The 20099-nt window shown below is 35.1% G+C and overlaps 1 protein-coding gene across 4 annotated transcripts in view; it reads right to left on the bottom strand.

Moving 5' to 3' along the window:
* The window catches only part of LOC129002414 (mushroom body large-type Kenyon cell-specific protein 1-like), an 85701-nt gene that overhangs the window by 57083 nt on the left and 8519 nt on the right, over window positions 1–20099 (bottom strand). The window contains exon 1 of one of the 4 annotated variants that reach the window (XM_054430217.1): window positions 9243–9529. The exons of the other annotated variants lie outside the window; for them this stretch is intronic. The gene's annotated coding sequence lies outside the window, so the exon portion shown is untranslated. Of the gene's footprint in view, window positions 1–9242; window positions 9530–20099 lie in introns of those variants that run through there. 4 annotated transcript variants of the gene reach the window in all.

Raw genomic sequence — 20099 nt, 5'->3', positions numbered from 1 at the left:
ATAACAAATTTTCAGCAAGCTAGGCATATCAAAATTAATTTACCGAATATTTTTTACAATAAATTAAAAAACTAACTAATAGGAAGTATGCGCTAGTCAAAAACCCCCATGGTAAAGTCTTCGTTTACGGTAGTTAGAACAACAATTTTAGTTTAGATTACCATTTTTATACACCTCGTTCCATTATGAAGGTAAAAGATGTGTACACAAAATATTTACGGGACCTGAAATGCACCGAATCTTTACGCAAAGCGAAGATTTCGCCGTATTTTAGCACAGTACCGGTATTTATTAAATATGGACCAGCATTAAAATATAATTGATGAAAACATTGCTTTTACTGCTAAAACACATGTTCTGGGTGGACTTTTATTCAAACTGAAATCAATTCAATATACTGTATGTTTTAGCGCACAGTGGAGGTGCGAAATTATATTAATCTCAGGTTTTAAACAGTGAAAGAGATAAGATCCACACTACTTTTAGAATGAGTCATTTAGTAATTTATCGTCCCATTTGCTTTCATTGGTATGAACAGTCATTAGTACGGAAGAATAACTCCACCAATAATAATTATAAAAGTTTACACCGTAGAACCAGTACAACTTAACCATAGGCCAAGCAATATTTTACTGATATAGGTGTACCCTACCTACTAATTTTTTTTGTGAATTCCTATAATTTTCTAGATACACCCTCTTCTAATTTGGATATGTGTTTTGGTGTTCCGAGCAATATTTTTTGTAACAAATAGTAATTCTAACATCTGCTACACAAGTTAAGAATTAATTTGATAGTCTTGTACATTACTAGAATGCTACTATGGGTGGTTTTTATGTAATTGTCTTTTAATACATAATAGTGATACACTCACCGCCAAGTATTTTGACCAAACAACGCTAAGTTTTGACATGGACAAAATTCACAATTTGACAATGCATTTTAATCTATGATAAACATTTATTATAAAACCTTCAGCTTAGAACCTGGTCCTAAAACTAGGCATACAGTAATGTGCTATAGTTAATATTTCGGATTTAGTAATGAAGGAGATAAGCCATTTAACGCCTACACATTTCCTATATTCACATAATCTATCCTCAAGATACATCTATATCCCAGTGTAGTCTTATTAACTTGTAGCAAGAATGCAAATAGGATAAATCGACGTTTTTAAGTATTTCCAAGTAATAATTTAACTTGTAACTTTATTATTATAATATGTGTGTGTTAAATTAAGCGAAACTGGTTATGAGTGGTCTTGGGGAACGGTCATAATGGAGGTAATTAGGTAATGGCTTAACATAGGTTACTATATGTTTTAGAACTACTCTGGTAGCTGGTGGTTTTCCATTGTCAATTCAACTATATTTATAGTTATAAATTGCCCTGAAGGCAATTTAAATACGCATATTTATTATTTAGACCCAACTTATCGTAGAATGGAGTAGCCTACAAGAGTGGAGTAGTTATACTTATTTACTACTCACATACCGGTACCTACTAAATTATGTGCTTTGGTGCCATTATTTGCGTCATTGGTTGTAAAAAATACATTATTTACAATGCAACGAGCAGCTTGTATGATGTTTTTCCTACGGTTTTAAAATTATTACAAACAAATTTACAGCTAAGAATGTACACAATGGTGCCTTATGAAGACTACAATTATCATCGTAAATAGCACAATTACGTTAGTTTTAGAGTTTGCTTTATGCACAACCCTAATTGGACTGATTATTCGCACAAAAACAGCCAGTTGCAGAGGTCATTTGCAGTTGATTACAGCAGAGAATAACCGGATTTTGGAGGTCAGTCGACTGCATTATCACGGAGTCGGGGACGCGGAAAGGTCGCCCCCGGAAACATCACCCCCCTACGTCATATTGACGTCAGAGACCGGGGGGTGATGTTTCCGGCCGCGGACACTCAATTTCAGTTGCAGCATGCACTCGTCGATATGACGAGTTATTTTAGAGTTTGCGTATTAATTAAATAATTATATCCACTTATCATATACAATTACCAGATTTTCTAATTACAATTTATGTTAACCGGATACGTTACCCCCGATCGTTTTCAAAATGCACACCCCGGAAAGGTCCCCCCCTGCCATGATCACCCCCGGTATACCTGCTGTAGGGCTTGGGCTCGTGACTCGAGCCAGCTATTGTTCACAAGGGTGGATACTGTCCCATATTACCACCGCTCGACTGAACTCTCGTGAATGTGAAGGATTATAACTTGCTTGAATGGGAAGGATTTTGTATTATTACGCAAATTTTGTCAATATTAAGATAAATACAAATTAACACTTCGATATTGTACTTTCTCTAGTCATTTTCCGTTAATTTTATACATCAAATGTATAAATCTTACTAATATTATAAATATGAAAGTTTGTATGTTCGTTTGTTTGAAGTTCAATCACACATTAACTAGGCTACTGGATGGGTTGGGCTTAAATTGATTGATAATAGCTCACATTCCCGAATAACATATATGCATATTCTTATTTCGCAAACCCTTTCGGGCTCCGCCCCAGTGGCTCTGTAGTTCCCCATGTTAACCTTATGAGTATTCATATTTAAAGGGAATTAAAGAATTTAGTCAGCTGTTACAACTAACTAAAATTGGTTCTATGATATGCAAAAGCATTAAAAAGTTATAAGATTTACCAACAGGTTGCAGCACTATTATTTTTGTCATGAATAAAAACAGCTATTGAACTAAGCAGCAACGAACAACTACTGTGATACGCAATGAGAACTGTATAAGTAGGATTGTTTACAGTTATGTTTATGTTTTTAATTTCATGAAAAATTTGTGATAATTTACAAATTTATCGTAATTTATTTTTTTCTATTGTTTAGGTGAAGCGGTAGAACATTATGGCTATCGTAGATGTGTAATACTATAGTATACCGTAAATTTAAGTAAGCAAATTTTATCAAACTGTGTCCTCCCCCATAGCAAACGCAAAGCTCGAGTATAAATTTACTTTACGAAGGACGGATACTCTGCTAGTTACATATAGTTTTTTTCCGTCAACGTACAAAATGAATTTGAAACACGTGGAAATGAAATAAAATGTTTATAGTAATATAAGAAAATAGTTAAGTAAGGAATCAACTCGTAATAATATGAGCATGCTTTACCACGCAACATCATAATACAGTACACACTTGACAAACATATTTTCACATTTCCTAATTCTTAAATTGTAAACATTGACCAATAAATGTTGTATATAATATCCATTTAAAAAGATTATCTGGATTTTATGGTTAAATAAACGCATTGAGAATATTCCTGATTTGATATTGGGGAATGGCTCTTTTCCGTAAAAATAGTTCACACTGTTTACGTTTGCGTTGACGGGAACCAAGCAACAGTGTCACATTCACTTTATTTCATGATTTCACACTGCTGATTTTAAACAACTAAATTGACATTGAAGTAGTACAGTTATTCAATGAACGGTCGCCCATTGTTTTGAAAAGTTACACATTTAAATCTACCTGTCGTTCGCAGAATATTTAATACGTAGAACTTAAAAGTTTGCAAGAGAACATAATAATTCTAAGTATAGTATCCACTATTCTCAGAATATTGATTAATAATGGAATTCGTCTGTAATTTGGAGACTATAAATTCGTAGAATACAACTGTATTTATAGCGGGAAGTATCTTTTTTGTAAAATAGCTTAGACTTCCCCACTTCAGGTATCCCTCCCAAAAATACCATAAACAAATACGTGTGTTTACCATAGTTAAGGAAAAGTTTAGTTATAAATGTAGTTATAGTTAGGCCATTTACTAAATAATGAATCCAACTAAAATGTAGCTTGCCAATAGCTAGTATTTTTAAAGTCAGTTTCATCTTTTTACTATAATTCGTAAATATAATTCATAATTATCAGTGTTATCTAGCCTATGTACAGAATTAATATGGAAGGGGTCAATTTGTGAACAGAACCCCTCCTAGAGTTTTAAATAGTTTTAAATAAAGTTAATGCAATTTGTAAAAAGTAAGATCCAATCACAGGGTGTTCCAAAAATGTAGGGTTCAGGATCGAATCTTGAATTATCCTTTGGTCAACATAAGGATTTTTAGCATACACTAAAAATCAAATAGTATCAAATGTCAGATAGCATATATCTATATTATTAATACGCTACGTGAAAATGTGTGAACAATAATGCTTTTTTAGTTTAAGATTTAATCCCACATATTATATACCAAAATGTTTGTTTAGGGGCGTAGATTTGCAAACTGAACTTAATTTTTTTTAAGTCCCTTGCAAAACTATGGAAACATAGGAAATTTATAGAACATTACCAAGTAAAAAAAGTGGAAATAATTATTTGTATTATTTATAATCCTTGTTACGGACATCCTAATGCGGCTATGAGTGGGAAACATTTGTAGAAAACACTAAAAAATCAGCTTTTGAAAATTATAATATATTCAAATAAATTTTGATTAAATCGAACTACGTACATCGTCAGTATCTCAATAATCTTTGAGTCGACTCTTTTAAAGTCATCGGAAATAATGACTGTTATTCGTTTTAAAATAACGCCTATAATACTTTGTTGTTAGGTCTTGCTAGGAAACTCTTTATTTATGAGCCAGACTTAGTTAACAGATGTTTAAATAAAAATATACAATTCCGGCTTTGCTCTGGAAGTAATGAGTCCTGCAGTCTGTGGTTAAACTTAAAAACTATTTCAAACTACGTCCATATATTTAGTTGGAATTGAGTTTGATGGTTTGATCTAATGTCAACAGATAGCGCCGCCGTTCCCAAATTTTAGCCCTTGACTGTACTTAAGTGCCGCCCTTTCTTAATATTCTGAGACGTATTTGCACATCTACGTGAAAATGCCTTTAATTTGACATCTCAAACGTTAAAATACGTCAAGCTGTTATCGAGTTATGACTGTGAAAAGAAACCTGCTTGTGTATTAATATATAGATTTAACATTAGGTTTAATAAATACCTAGGTTTGCTGCTACAAGGAAACTAATGAAATGTATTTTTTAGTAAAATAATAACAGCTTAGTATAAAATAAATAAATTTGCCAATTTTGATCGAAATATATCCATAAACAAGCAAACTACAACATTTTACAATATTCGCCTTAAGAATACATGGGAATTTAAAATTAAACATTTTTTGAATTTTATCCGTTACCAATAACCGTTCAAAAACACTTAGGTATACTAAATTATTCGGGTTTTAAAGCTATTTAAAAAGGTCTAAAGCGAAATTGGGAAATTTTGTGTTTTGAAGGTAAAAAATGATAAAAGTCATTTTTTACCCCATAAAACCCCCCGTAAAACCCCGTTCCTATGCTCCGATCATGCTGGTTCGTGAACTCATTCAAGTTTATCCCTCCTTACACCTTCAAATCAAATTTCATCAAAATCGGAAAAAAATTACTCACGTGATCGCGTTTACAGACGTATATATAATATATATATCTATACTTATTTAATACGCAAGCAGATTTATTGTGACAATTACTCCTCCAAAACTACTGAACCGATTGTCATGTTTTTGGTGTCATTGGAAAGAATGTAACGTGAAGTTGTGCTTGTAGTAGGCCTATAAGGAATTTTGTAAATATTTTATGTATTACTGTTGACTTAACCAAAGCATCAAATTATGTAAATCTGGTTGAATATATATACATATATAAAAATTTGAACAAATGGTGTTTTTGGGCTCTGGGGACATCCAAATGAAAAAGTAAATCGGTCCCGGGCCTAGGTCTTACCGTCCCACCTACGAAAATAGCTACTTCCCAATAGGGAAATTCACTAAAAACCTTGAATGATTGAATATAAAAGCTTTTTACTACGCATATAATACGCATATAATTTATAAAAATTAATCTTTCTCACAAATCTCTATACCTACAACTGGAATGGCCATTTTTGGAATGAGATTCTTTAAACAAAAGGACATTAGAGTTCGGAGTAACGTACGAAAGGATTATTGAGACTTCCTGTACACTGGTCACTCTAATAAATTCTTTCACCTTTCCAAGTACTGTTTATCAGTTTCCTTGCAGTAGTCAACACAACAATCTATAAGTATAAAATAGGATGTTTGTATATATATATATTTGTTTGGCTCATACATATATATTGATAAACTCAGACACCGCTTAACCGATTGCCACGAAACTTGGTACATACGTGTAGAATTTCATGGAATAGGTTTATACACCATCAATTTCGTGATCCGTCCAATCGGCTCCGCCCCAGTGGCTCTGGAGTTTTCCATGTTAACCTTATGAGAAATGGAATTAATGAATCTTAACAGCTGTTTCAATTAAACAAGTTGGATCTGTTCTATGATGTTCAATAGCGTTAAAGTTACAAGGATTACCAACAGGGTGCAGCACTATTATTTTTTTACATTTTATGACAACAGCTAATTTGCAACCAAAAGGTGAGTGAGCGTAGCGAACGAGCTAACCTGAAGGCAAGTGAGCGCAGCGAACGAGCTCCAACCTAAAGGTGAGTGAGCGTAGCGAACGAGCTGCAACCTAAAGGTGAGTGAGCGTAGCGAACGAACTTCAACCAGGACGTGATTGAGCCATGCGAACGAGATCATCTTGAAAATTAAGAAGTTAAACGGGGCCAAGCCTGCGGGTTACAGCTAGTTACATATTAAAAATTTGAACTCACGTATAGGCCTATATTCCCCTTAGTAATAATGAAACATAATTTTGCATACTTCAGTAGCAAAACGGGTTTCTAAACATATACATCTTATAACAAAACTAATTTATTGGTATTTGAACACTGATTGCAAGTAATCTTCTCGATTTAAAGTGATTCTGATATTTTTATTATACTTTCATTATATTTTTACTCTATTCCAGTGATATGAATCTAGCCTAGGCTGTTTCTGGATTAAGATACTTTTTGGCATAACCTTTAGAATAGTATAATTTACATATTTGTAATTACTAACAATTAATTATTTCGTTAAATTTAAGGGATTAATCCTCTAAGAGATATTAATATGTTTACTCTTATATAATAATATGTTTCTAATTTTTGAATTATTAATTAAATCGTGGCCAAACCTATAATAAAGCAATGCGATTTATTTTTAACACATTTATAAATTATTATATTTTAATCAAATATGTTGCTTAACAATTGCCGTGTAAGGTGAGTTTACTGATGTTGATAAATATAACTACTATTTAATGCAACAGAAAATGTATACGCATTATCGCTGGTAGTTTTTTTTTATGAATTGAGTATAAAATAATCATTTTTTAAAGTCAAACCATGCTCTTATTATTTAGTTATCTTAGAAGTTTATACACATCTAAATCTACTGATTGATATTCCACCACAACGTCTGTTATTTTTTCTGTGGAAAAGTGGTTGTCCAAGTGACAGTAACAATGAACTAGCGGCCGACCCTCAGAACAATGGGCTGGGGAGGACGGGCAGCAGGTAGGCTGCCGAGCAGCCCAGCCCTACTAGGGGTAGCGTTTCAGGGGGGGACGATTCCGGGGTGTACATAGGGGATGTCTTGCCGGGGAAGACCTTTCCGTTTCTACTTGTTTGAATTAAAATTAATAACATAATTAGTTCATATCAACTAGACTTTGATAAATTACTTGTCAAGCTCTTGGGGGGTACGATTCCGGTCGCGGACATAGATTTTATAACAGCTGGTTAACTGGTTTCGTGACGTCACGTTTAGCCTGGGGGGTGATGTTTCCGGGGGCGACCATTCCGGCGACCCACGGAGTCGATGGAGTTTCTACGGTTTCGGCGGCGATTGCTTGACCCGCCAATTGCAACTCTAGTGGTACATTAATACTGTAGTGTTGATAACGGTGTTGTGATAAACCGTACACCAGAACAACACTCTTAAAAATGACATTGATCGCAAGTGTTTTTATACAATCCAATCACAGTATGCCGTGTTTCTAGCAATACATTTTGTTTTACACACGAAGAATCAGCGAAGTAACACTTGAGTCTAAAATATCATCAGATAATGTATGTGTATTATAACATAGAGTACTCATTATAAAAGCCGAAGAAGCTATCAAAATATTGGTAATTACTTTTGGCAGTTTATATTAATATCTGTTGATATTAAAACAGCTTTTAACAGTACACCACCAGTAGGTTCTGTTATTTAATTGTGTCTAAATTATACCAGCTAAAGAGGGGATGCTAAAAAACAAACCTCAATCTATTGTCATTATTTATAGAATATTCCAATTTAAAACAAATGTGTTTCTATAAATGTACAACGGTATCACACCCATGTATACTTGTATTTTAACTCGAGGGGCTAGCATGGTAGAGTTTAATTTTAAATTGGTTGAATAGTTTGACTTATTCTTGTAATATATGTACTTAATATACAACCTTTGTTCGTATATTCTTTGTGATTCAATAGTAAAATTATATTTAAAATTATCTATAGTTTTCACTCCCGAAGCCAAAAAAATATTTTCCGGGATTTAAAACGTTATAAAGGTATAATCTACGCCTACATTGTTTTACAACAAAAATTAACTACTGTAAAACGTTTCAATACTAATTTTCAATACCCAATTGATTCAACAATTTAATTTGACTAAGTTTTATAAAAGTACTCATACTGAACTACTATTTAAATTTTGATATTTATTAATTAAAGTAATTGCTAACTTAAAAAAGTATTAATATATTGTAACAAGAAAATCGTCCGCCGTTTATCTGAATTATTTTTCAGTGGACAAGAATTATTAAAGCAACATACAAAATTAGACGTTTGCGTCATACAGTGCAGTTTTAATGTGCAGTGAAACCTTATATATGGGTCAAAAAGAACTGGGTTAGTCCCCCTAATTCAATTAGTTCAGGCCTACATTTCATGACATAATTTCCTATTGTTGTATACAGACAAATATTGCCAAGAGTAATTTAGAATGCGGTGCGCATGAGTCGTAAAGTTTACATCGAGAACCGCGCTCATTTATTTTTCGTCCCAGAGAGAATGCGGAAGTAAAACATCGGCGACGATAGTTATCGAGTATAAAAAATGGCTGACACGAATGGAAGTATTTATAAACAGCGGGAACCAGGCCAAGGTTGAACTAGACAAAAGTTACGACAGACTTTGCGTAAGCACTGCAACTAGGTTATGTCAAAGAACAATAACAATAAATAGTTATGACAAAATATTATATGGAGACTCACTTGTTCTCGGAGGTGTAGAACGGGTCCAAACATCTTCAAAAACTACACACACTTGTCAAAACTGCACTTTTCCAACTCACTAAACATGATGCGGTGACGGAATATTTTTTTAGGTTATAAAATAAAAATATAAAACTTCGGGGGGAGACGCGCGCCGGGTGCGTCCGAAGGGCCGCTCGGGTGAAGACTAACTCGGGAGAGGCTCTTTCAATTCAGTTTGGCCTTGGTATGCACAAAATGTGCAACGTGCACTAGCGAAAAACTGCATTGGCAGCCATGCACCAGACCCTTGCATTGCCCAACTCGGCGATGCACTTCGGTGCAGTTCGGCAGAGTTCGGTAGTTCCCCCTCCAAGCGGTGCCCCCTCCCGCGGCCCCCTACGCGCTCCCCCCCAAGTGCATCCACAGTCTTAAGACGTTCTCAATCGATATTCCCCTAATTTCCTACTTCGCCCGAGTTCGCGATTTCATTAAAATTAGCGCACTCCTGGGTTCCTTCCTGGCAGTCGGAGCAATCAGGCGAGGATTAATATTGCTCCCCCGGGCTCGGCTGACACTACACTATCCTGCATCTGCATCTTTAAACACTACCTATTATATTTAAAGATTATCCTCAAGTTTGCATTGTTATTGCCATCCTGGGAAATTATACTCAAATAGTATTTATAATATAAAATTTACTGTCTTAAATCTGAGTTTTACATCACTTATGTTGGAAATTTACTTGTGGCGATTTCAATTATTTTGAAGCAGAGTAATATATCTTACTTAAGACGTCCATGCAATTCGTTGATTTCAATCTTGTCGAAATGTATTCGCGTTTTCCCTGTTATTCTTAAGCTTGATGCTTTTCTTTACGATACTTCTTCAATTAATTTATTAATACTAAAATTTAAGAAATAAACATAGTTGTGCAGTACTGTAGTGATTATCAGTATGTACTATGTATATGTATGTACATGTAATATGTAGTAGGCCTATGTATGTAGTATTTATAAATGTATCTAATTTTTATAAACAGCTTCAACTGACAATCATCCATTTTTTGTGCGTTAACGTTGACTACCAAGCACAATGAACATGCTGTTATCGGACATCCGAGAGATGTATTTATGAGAAGGTTATGTGATTCACAACAGTGTTTGGGTGTGTTGAGATGCCGAGGATCTGACGTGGAACTGCAGCACGCTGACAGTCAACAAGCTGGTGTGAACCGACACAGCACTAAGTAAGTATAAGGACATAGGCGTTGTCAGCGTGTATACTTACAATCAAAGTATTGCACTACTTATGTCTGGATTGGCCACTATTCGACAGTTTGTAGGCCAAGCAGCATGATCACATATATGTATAATTTTACGTCTCTAACTCTGTGATGTAGAATGTAATTACAGATACAGTGTAGCTTAACCACAAGAGCTTATAGATAATATGACCCAAGTGATGAATTTTGGCAATATTGATTTTCACTAAACAATTTTACATGGGATAAGTTACCCACGAGGCAAAATAGCTTTTAGACTAGCGCATTTTGTAGTTAATTCAATTTGACGAACTCGACTGCCTATTAGATGAATTAAAGAGAAGTTGAAAAGATTTGATTCCAATTTTATATTTGTATATATATTTTTAGAGAAGATTAAAATCCTTGGAAAATTAACAAACAAAATGACATTATAAAATCAAAGCTTATGTTCCGAGTTAAGTGTTAGTATTGTATGAACTGGCCACGACATGTTTCATCGGTCAAATACATTTACAAAATCAGCGACATAACCAAACCTACATAACCATACTGATACTGATACTACCACGTCATGGGAAAATTATCCAGTATTTCTGTAAATAGTATATGTTTTAGGGTGTGTATGACTCGGTCGGTTGATAAGGTTAGAATTAACACCTAAGACCACGTGGGAGAGTTTTGGCAATCAATTGTTGTAAAATAACTATTCCAACAGTAATGTTAGCACTATTGTTTGAAATACTAATCAAATAACAAAACATTTATGGTGTCTCACATGCCTCAATAATGTTCATTCGAATCCACACAATGAGTTGAAAGCATTTTTTCATAGTTGTTTGAAATTACGATGAGTAAAAACTAATAATTAAGGCAGTTTTAATACATTTCTATGCAGCTGTACCGTACAAAGATTACCCATCATGTAGTACGTAACGTTGAAAAACTATATAAGGTATAAAAAATGTTAAGCTTTTGTACATTAAAGTATTATCTGATTCTGATACGTTAAAATAATAAAGTCGCATTAGGTTTGGTTATTATATTAGATTTAATACACTTTAAACGGCAAATAACGTTGAAAGATGTAATTTCAGCTAAACTAGTTTTATTAAAGATATCAGGATTTTCAAACATGAAGCTGTAAAGGTCACGCTGGAACTAGTAACGAAAATGGGTTAATAGTGCAATAAAGTTTAGCGGTAACTGTTATTGTATTTCTTGAAGAAAATACGATAGTGGTTTTTATCTCTTGTTTAACATAACCTACATCACACTAATTAAGTTTAACTCTGCAGTTTTTCACTTAATTACTTAGGTTTGTTAGTACGTAATGAGTTTATTTGGTACCGAGATAATCTATAACTGCACAACTGCCTATGTAGAGTGTTCAGTATATTCCCCCCCCCCCCCCCCCCCTTAGAAGGTGATGTGTTAACGATTGCATCGAACCTGATGATGATGCACGACGGATACGACGTTTTCGAATGCAACTGAATTGCAAGTAATTTAATTTCGGATGCAAATGTATTCAACTATTCACAAGTTCAAGAAATTACCGAGGAATAAGATTTGCTGGGGGCTGAAGACTTCTGCAGTCTCGAGCGAAAATATTCGGCATTAGCATTTTTAAAATTCCAAAGATAAACCCCTAGATGTAGTAGAGTAGTTTTTAACCTCAATCAGTTAACTGAAAGAAAGCGTGAGACGATTTATAATTTTTGATCAAAAGTGTCAATATTATCATAACTGATTAACAGAAGACCAGTTAAATAAGGAAAACCTTTTTACAGCATAATTTCAGCTTTCCGGGATTTTATAAAGGTGTTATTCTAAAATATCAATGATAGTGTCGTATTTTGATAAGATACGTTTTGTGGTTCTATTTTAAAACTTAAATTTCGTATGCATGGATAGGTTTCATATTGATCCCGCTAAATACACCGACCGTACGTGTTAGGAACAGACTATATATGACATAAATACTGTACTGATAACGACCCATTTCTTACTTTATACAGTCCATAATGTATTTTGTAATTTATAACGTTTATAACTAGAGGTGTTAACATTTTTAACTTGATAGAACATAAAATTTTCCCAATGGAAGAAAATGTTTATCGTTTTAGGATTATTATATGTTGTGCATAAAATAAAAAATAACACTTAATCATTTACATGAATTAGATTGAATGTAGTTTTAACAACACACTTTTCAGTAATACGAGTATTTACCAAAGACTGATGGTTAATGCGATTAGTTTTTATATCCCATTGTAATATCTGAGGCATATTGTATTATTATAATGTGTTTGGTGGCCGGTAAGGGGAGAGGGGTTTGATGTGATATAAATGATTCTCTTTTGTTTAAGAACCATTACATCTTGTGCCCTAAGTTTTGTAAAATGCATGTTACGAATAGGAACTGAAGAAAAAATAGTTTCACACTCTATAAAAACCGGGCAAAGTCATTCCTTACTATAATAATTTAGCTTTAGCTGATCCATAATTATGAAAATGTTGTTAGTGGGAATGTTTAATCTCTGTATTTACTGAATGCAAGTAATACAATCGTTCGTATGTATAAATATAACAAACGGACCAACGGACCTGCTGCCCTATTTCTATACAATAGCCAATCCCGCTTGACAGATATTTACAAACTATCAGAAAGAATGCAATGATGAACGAGTATTAAAGAGATGAATTAGATAATTGGAAACCGTAACAACACTAGTAACTCATTCTAGTGGCAGCTAGCAATAACACGTGATTAATGTGCTAAACAGAAACATAACAGAACAGAGTAACGTCGATATAGGGGCGACCTACTGACCACGTCCGTCCTAAACTGAAACTGTTATTGCAGCAGTACAGTGATGGTGTATGTGTATGTCGCTGATGTGTGGAACTGTGACAAACTAATAAGGAGTTGTCATCAACATCTGATTTCTTAATACACATGGTCTATGTTATTGTTTTCTAATGTTTATGTTTGTGTTTATATAATTGTCATTCAGTTAAAATGGTTGAATAAAATAGGTTGTACATTCTCTTGTATCATGTTTATTATATAATTTAAGGACTTGATAACTGGCGACGAGGAAAACCAAAATGGAGTCAACTGACATTGCATTACATTTAAACAGTTACAAAAGGATTAGAACATCAATCAAGGCACAATTGACTAAATTAACAAACAAGCTGAACAATCATGAAATTGATCCTTGGCAAGTTGACGAACGTCTAGAACTTCTGGACTCAACATGGACTAGATTTCTTGAAGTACAAGAGAAAATAGAACTAATAATAAACGACACAGAACTGGATGAAGAAGTAAATTACAAGATGGACATTGAAGAAGTATTCATTAAGTTGAAGATTATGTTGAAGCAGTTGAAACCTATTTCACTTTCGAATACAACTCAAGAAATCAATGGTAATGCAAGCAACTCTACTGGCAATACAGCTTCAACATCACATATTTCATTTGTACCTTTCAGTGAAGATGAATCTTTTGACAATTTTACAAAAAGACTTGAAGTATTTATGCACCTGAAACACATATCAGACGAAACTACAAAGACATTCACCCTACTTAATGCCCTACCTCCCACGTTACATCAAAAACTCTACAACATTTGTGCACCTGAAACGCCACTTCAGAAAGATTATGATGAACTTATAGCTTTATTAAAGCAATACTTGGATCCTCAACCAAGTGTTTGGGCACGGCAACATAATTTCATAGTACGAGAGCAAATGATAGGTGAATCCGTTACAGATTTTACAGTTGAACTAAAGAAACTTGTTACTCCTTGTGAATTCAAATGTTCTTGTGGAAAATCTACAGCTGAAACTATGCTACGTTTACAGTTCATCAGGGGATTGCGAGACGCTGAGATAAGAACGAAACTACTACAAGTAGAATCAGACAAGACCTTCCAGGAAGTCATAAATACTGCTAAGATAATGGAACTATCTAAAACTGAAAATACAATAGTTACATCTTCACAACATAAAGCCGAAATCAATCAAGTGATCTCAAAGCCTACTAATAAACAATTCAATACAAACAGTGAAATGAGAACTAAATGTACAGGACACAACAGTTCATTCACATTCCAATCACTCAAGGGAAAGTGTTACAGATGCGGTGACGAAAATCATAAAGCTAACAAATGTAAATTTACTGAACACTGGTGTAGAAAATGTGGAAAGATGGGTCACATCGCTCGAGTGTGTCTGAGCGAGAATTCCATAACAAAATTTAAGAACTCGAGAAACACATGTCAAGCTGATGTCTTACTTGAAGAAGATGAGTCTTATGAAATGAACTTAATAACTTCAAAAAACTCAGATAAGTTTAATTTGAAGGTGGACATTGAGGGAAATTAAATTACGATGGAACTAGATACTGGGGCCGCATTGAGCACTATATCTTACAAGGATTACAGGAATCTAGGATTGAACAAATCCATTCACAAAACAAAAGTGGAACTTCGAACTTATACTGGGGAGGTTTTCGAGCCTGTTGAATATGTATTTGTGAAATGCACGTACAAAAATCACAATTTCATTGGTAAGCTATACGTGATCAACAGGAAGGTCGATCCTATCTTTGGACGTGATTGGATAAGGGAAGTTAAACTAGATTGGGCTGATCTTAGGAGTATTACAAGTTCTCACATGCATGCAGATATCGATAGACTGATTGAGAATTACAAGGATGTATTTGATCAAAATATTGGTGTTATTCCCGAGGTAGAAGGTCATATACAACTACTTGAAGATGCCAAACCGGTTTACATGAAACCTCGTTTAGTGCCATATGCTTTAAGACCTAAAGTTGAAGAAGAACTGGACAGATTGGAAAAAATAGGAATCATCTCGAAGGTCGAACAAAGTGATTGGGGAACTCCAATCGTTCCAGTCGTGAAACCCAGCGGCAAGATCAGAATCTGTGCAGATTTCAAAGTGACTTTAAATAAACAAATTAAGGACATCAAATACCCTATACCACGTATTGAAGACATTTTTGCCAAAATGAGTGGTGGTAAGTACTTTTGTACACTAGACATCAGCAACGCTTATTTACACATGGCAATGGACCAAGAAAGTGCGCTACTTCAAACAATCAGTACACATAAAGGACAGTATAAGGTAAATCGACTCATGTTCGGAATTAAGACTGCTCCGGCCCTATGGCAAGGGTTTATGGACAAAATACTTTCTGGAATCGATGGCGTTCAGTGTTTTTTTGACGATATTATCATTCAAGGTTCGACTGAGTCTGAGGCCCTAACAAGGCTAGAAAGTGTTTTGAAAGTCATCAGGAGACACAACCTCAAACTAAATAAAGACAAATGCAAGTTTTTTCAAACACAAATCGATTACCTTGGACATACTATAGATCAAAATGGTCTACACAAGAACAAGGACAAAGTGGAAGCAATCTTAAAATCACCAAAACCGTCAAATGTGTCAGAGCTACGAACATTCCTGGGTTTGACTAATTACTACCAGAAATTTATCCCCAACTTGAACACAATCTTGAATCCACTACACAATCTATTAAAGGCACACACTTAGTTCGTTTGGACCAGAGAATGTGATAAATGCGTTGAAAAAGTTAAGGCTGAGATAGCTAGTGACCGGGTCCTTGCTCATTTTGATCCAAATGAATCCTTAGTGTTAGCCACAGACGCTTCTCCAGTCGGATTAGGAATTGTTCTTTCTCATCGCTACAAAGATGGTACTGAACGGCCAATTTCATTCGCTTCTCGATCTCTCACTGCAAGTGAGAAAAGTACAGTCAGATAGACAAAGAGGCACTGGCGATCTACTGGGGATTGAAAAAGTTTTATCAGTATTGTTATGGCAGAAAGTTTATCCTTGTAACAGATCATAAGCCACTTGTTTCAATTTTTGACCCATACAGAACCTTACCTACTATGACTGCCACTCGTATTTTCAATTACGCTCACTTCCTCTCTGGCTTCGATTATACTATTGAATATAGGAACACCAAATTACATGGTAATGCCGACTACATGTCTCGCTTTCCTAATGAACATCCACCGACAAATCAAATTGATCAACATGAAGCCTTTTTCATTAACCAAATTGAATCCATGCCTGTAACACATGAAAATATAGCAAATGAAACATCAAACGACAATGACCTAAAACCTCTTTTGAAAGCACTTCAAGATGGCACTGATTTAGAAAATATTGGATTGAAGAATAATGAGTATTCACTTCATGATGGCTGCATTTTTCGTGGTTCCAGAGTAGTAATTCCTGAAAAACTGCAAGGAAAAGTACTCAATGAACTTCATTTAGGACACTTAGGAGTTGTGAAAATGAAAAATCTTGCGAGGAGTTTTTGTTACTGGAAACACATTGACCGTAACATAGAAGATCTAGCAAAGTCTTGTCGTCCATGCTGTTTGAAGCAGAATCTTCCTGAAAAAGTAGATGTCCATCCTTGGCTGGTTCCATCAGGACCTTGGCAACGAATCCACATCGACTTTGCAGGTCCAATATATGGGCAATACCTTTTTGTTATCGTTGACGCCTATTCAAAGTGGGTTGAAGTCATACCAACCAAAACTACAACATCTAATTGGTGCATTCAACAGCTCAGAAAACTCTTCTCTACCTTTGGTTACCCGTTCACGTTAGTCTCTGACAATGGCACTAACTTCACATCATCCATCTTCAACCAATTTCTGCAAGCTTGTAGCGTCACACACAAATTCTCTGCCCCCTATCACCCTGCAACCAACGGACAAGCAGAGAGATTTGTTCAGACTGTAAAGAAACAGTTAATAGCCATGGAGAATGATGGAGGAGATTTGCACTTCAAGATAAATCACATCCTAATATCACTAAGGAATGCCACAAATGCTACTGGGTCCTCGGCATATGAACTTATGTTTGGGAGACGGATAAGGACAAGGCTGGATCTTATGAAGAAACCACAAGATCACACAGGAATGCCCGACGGATGTACTAAAATCAAAAGAGAGTTTCGGGCGGGGGACAGGGTTCAGGTACGCAATTTTGGAAAAGACGGAAAGTGGAAATTTGGAAACGTGAGAAGGAGAGAAGGATTGATACATTATCAAATCGAGATGGACAATGGGCAGGTTTGGAGAAGGCATATTAACCACATTCGGCCGTGTAAATTTGAGGGGGAGGATTAATAAGGAGTTGTCATCAACATCTGATTTCTTAATACACATGGTCTATGTTATTGTTTTCTAATGTTTATGTTTGTGTTTATATAATTGTCATTCAGTTAAAATGATTGAATAAAATAGGTTGTACATTCTCTTGTATCATGTTTATTATATAATTTAAGGACTTGATACAAACACAGAGTGCTTAGCGGAGACACAGAGAGAGTTCTCACCTCAGAAACATAACAGAGTAACGTCGATATAGGGGCGACCTACTGACCACGTCCGTCCTAAACTGAAACTGTTATTGCAGCAGTACAGTGATGGTGTATGTGTATGTCGCTGATGTAATGTGTGAAACTGTGACAAACACGCTTTGTGGAGACACAGAGAGAGTTCTCACTTCTACAGGTGGGCTCCGAACCACTGACCTCTCCAGTAACAAGACACGTTGTAGGATTAGTTTCAAACCTCATGCGCTAAAAGTGCATCGCTTCTTCTTATCAAGGGATAGTGACGAATGTTGAGAAAGGTTGTCAAAATCTTGGGTTATCGCGAGGCCAAACCGACAACCTTGTTTATTTCGATCTGAGGTCAAAGCACTTCGGACTTAAAAAATTAGTCACTTGATGCATTGTGTAATGTTGCTACCGATCAAAAAAATATTTATGAGACGCTAAATATATTGAGCGGCTTCAGACGTAATATCAAATATACTTACTCAGCAGACTTAATTTTTAAATATGAAAACGTTAAAATTTTATAAGAAAACTCGATGTCAAGTATAGCTAGAATAGGACTATCTAACTGTTGGAGTAATTTAATTTTAAAAACGGCATTTTAAACTTTTCTCGTGATAGTGTAGCATTTCTGATAGCGGAGACATTACAATAAATAACGTCAGATACACCAAATTTTAAAAGATTGATTGAAAGACTTAGTTACTTTACGTCGTCTATTGCTCTTGGGTGTTTGCCCTAATTTATGCCTTAGTTTAAATGCCTACACACTTGTTTTTTGTAAAATATAAACTAAACATTACCGGATGATACTCATGTAAACTGCCATGAATCAAACTGGATACCTAAAACGTTCTCTAGAATTTTAAGATACAGTGGAATAATGATCGCCGAACAGATGTATTTCTCGTAACAAACCTAGCGAGTTACAGCGGCAGAAGCAGCGGTGTTGAGTGTGAGTGTTGAGTGACAACTGACAAGTGACAATAATACTGACATTGAGGAATAGAGAAGTGGATCAGTAGTGACTAGGTCAGGGCAGCCGCGACACCAGCGCTCAGATACTGCGGCGGCGGCGCGGGCAACTGCTTATCACTTATGTAACATCTTATCACCATCACTGACACCGACACCGTGACACGTCACTCTCATCATGCCGTGTACCGAGTATAGACTGACTCGCGGCAACAAACGACTATTAGATAGGATAAAGTCAGTTGTGTCGTCTCTTACTAGCCAGAGACGACGTAGTAACTGAATTACTATTTCCCACGTATGCTACTTGACACGCTTTAGGGTACAGTCATCAGAGAGCAATAACACCTAGAGTTATTTGCGCTAGCAGGAATTGACTGTAACATGGAACCGAGTTTTATAAGAAAGGTTTTTGGTTTTTGCTACACTTATAAATTATACAATCTAATTTTGGTGGTAATCAAACCATGATTTAAATTGAGTGTATATGTTATATAATTGTTCACAAAAGATTATGTGAGATCCATGTATTTGTAAGTTAGAAGAATTTGTTTATAATTGTATATTTACAAGACTATCTCATATATGTGAGATAAATATTGCATTTGAGCCAAATAAAGCTGGTTCCTAAATTTATCTATCTAAGGATATCATGACTCTGTTGGAGATTTTAACATACAGTAGTTATCCCTCGGCCATTTTAAAACTTCAAGCCTCCTTTGAAGCAATTTTTTGTAAATCTGTAAGCTACGTGTCTATCTATGGAACATAAGTGAAGGAAAAATAGCTTACAAACAATCAAAAACTATATTTTCATTATTACTATAAAACCAGAAAATTGTGACAAATCAGTAAAACAAGTTTATGCTGATGATACAGAACAAAGATGACAGATTCGTACAGTAACACTCCGCTAATCTGCTCTACAGGATAGTTTTATCCTTTATGTGTTAAAAGCAGAATATACAGTACAAGGAAGTGCAATCTGCAGATCGGTGCTAGCAACAACAGCAATAGCAACTAGTGTCGTGATCTAGATGGCCTTGTACCTAGCCTAGCCTTCCTGATACACTAGACTTGCAGTAGTCTTAGCTGAAATGGAGGAAATTTAATTTAATCTCACGACAGTTTATATGTAGAATCTTTGACACGGGATAGGTTATCTATTTAAACAATAACTCGTATCGATAAATTGACAGAAAAGGCGATTTTA

This window comes from Macrosteles quadrilineatus, unplaced genomic scaffold (genome assembly GCF_028750875.1).
Source record: "Macrosteles quadrilineatus isolate MER2022 unplaced genomic scaffold, UCM_ALF_1.0 Scaffold_1__1_contigs__length_201487025, whole genome shotgun sequence".
Classification (NCBI taxonomy): Eukaryota; Metazoa; Arthropoda; class Insecta; order Hemiptera; family Cicadellidae; genus Macrosteles; species Macrosteles quadrilineatus.
The sequence above is the reverse complement of the archived record's forward strand: the minus strand, read 5'-3'. Positions and strand labels throughout refer to the sequence as shown.